The sequence below is a fragment of the Petaurus breviceps genome, unplaced genomic scaffold (assembly GCF_028583685.1).
Source record: "Petaurus breviceps papuanus isolate PSGF00001 unplaced genomic scaffold, PetGlider_PUasm1.0 90444, whole genome shotgun sequence".
NCBI classification, from domain to species: domain Eukaryota; kingdom Metazoa; phylum Chordata; class Mammalia; order Diprotodontia; family Petauridae; genus Petaurus; species Petaurus breviceps.
This window is the reverse complement of record NW_027187256.1, coordinates 2,025,926-2,028,255: the sequence shown is the minus strand read 5'-3', so window position 1 is coordinate 2,028,255 and position 2,330 is coordinate 2,025,926.

Below are 2,330 nucleotides of genomic sequence, written 5' to 3'. Positions count from 1 at the left end.
AGATAGATAGATAGATAGATAGATAGATAGATAGATAGATAGATAGACAGACAGACAGAGAGACATAGACAGAAAGACAGACAGATAGATAGATAACACCCACACTATTGCACATACTTAGCCAGTTCATTAGCCACCAATCTACATCACACTGTTTGCAGTCATTAATTTGATCTAACTCAGATGAACTAAGTCAACTTTAAATTGACATTATCTATTTATTGGTCAATAATTCTGCTGCTGGAATAAAAACTCCCTCATGTAGGGACAGGTGTCTTGCTGTCTTACCTAGAAGCCCTTTAATGAAATGTTATCCCAGGCCTGTGAAGCAAGTGCTGTTTTCTTTGGCCTTCTTCAGTTTCCACAATATTATGATTAGCACTTTTCTTGCCATGTTTATATTTACATATTTCTCTCCTAGTTCATCTCTAATGACAGGAACCATAACTGACTTATTTTCCTGGGACCCTTCTGAATCATTATCTTTCCTGTCCTTTAAACACAATAAAAATACAATTCTTTCTCATTCTTATGTTTATGTTTCCTCTTGCATTCTCAGCATCACTTTTTTTGCAAATAAATATCAAAATATAAAGCTCTAATATTGAAGAAAAATTAGCCACCTTCAGTCCTCTTCAGATCTTATCTATCCTTCAGAGATATGTCCAAACAATTGTCAAATCTTGTTAAATTTACCTCCCCAACACATCTCATATACATCCTTTCACTCCATTCACAGGGGTTTCTAACTCAGGTCCTCATATTAGATTATATTTGTTTGGTTCTTTTTCAGCAATTTCAGTTGTGTCTGATTATTCATGACCCCATTTGGGGTTTTTGGTAAATATACTGGAATGGTTTACCATTTCCTTCTCCAGCTCATCTTACATTGAGGAAACTGAGGCAAACAGGGTTAAATGACTTGACCAGGATCACACAGCTAGTAAGTATCTGAGGCATGATTTGAATTCAGGTCTTTCTAACTACTCAACTAGAGTTCTATCCACTACACCACCTAGATGCCTTAATCTTATCAACAGGTATGTATTTAGTTGTTTTTTTCACCCTGCCTTCCATATCCTTTCCAATCAATCTTCTATGCCACTACAAGATAATCATTAGAAAGCTGAGATATGACCATGTTGTTCCCTTGATCAAGAATTTTCAGTGGTCTCCTACTGCCTCTAAAATAAAATATAAACTCCTTTTCTTGACATTTAAAGATCTTCAGAATTGAATTCCAACTTACCTTTCTAGAAAACTATATTACTCCACTTGATATATTCTATTTTTACTGTGAAATAAACTCCTTTGGTCTTCTCTGAGTTCAACATTCCAACTCATGTTTCTCTGCCTTAGGATAAACTACTGCTCTCTTTGTTTAGAAATCACTCCCTCTTCACCTCTACTCTTAGAAGCTTTAGCTTTACTCAGGACTTGCTATAGGTGTTTTATCTTATTTCTGATCACCCAAGTCCTTACTGCTCACTCCGAGATCAAATTGTTTTGCATTGTCTTACCTATGTCAATGGTATTACCTCCAGGAGAATGCAAGGTCCTTGAAGTATTACATTTCATCTCTCTTATCTTTTTATATCCAGCACCTAGAATAATGTTCCTCTAATAGATGCTTTTTAAATTTTTTTCTTTTTTCTTTGTAATAATATTTTGTATTTTCCTAAATTACATGTTAAAACAACTTTTAAACATTTTAAAAAATCTTTTGAGTTCCATATTCTATCCCTCCTTTTCTCTGAAGATCATATCATATTAATATTGACTGAAGGAGCTAGTAGTGTTTTTCCTAAAAAACAGAAAACTTAGCAATCTTCTGTGATGCCTACCTTCAAATATTTTAATTATTCTACCACTAATGGTAGAGCTAATATCAATCAGTGGAAATGTCAAATAAGCAAAAATTGGTTTGCTCCCTTCTCCCTGAAATGGTAAGCAACTCAGTATAGGCTATACATGTATGATCATGTAAAACATTTCCATGTTAGTCATTTTGTATAGGAAGAATTGAATTAAAAACAAAGAATGAAAGGAAAAGGAAAGTGGAAAATAGAATGCTTCAGTTTTTATTCAGACAATATCAGTTCTTTCTCTAGAGGCAGATAGCATACTTCATCATGAGTCTTTGGAATTGTTTTGGATCATTGTATTGCCTAGAACAGGTAAGTGATTCAGTTCTTCATCAAAGAATACTGTTGTTACTGTATACAATGTTCTCCTTGTTCCACTCATTTCATTCTGCATCAGTTCATATAAGTCTTTCCATGTTTTTTTTTCCCTGAAATCATCCTGCTTGTCATTTCTTATAGCACAAT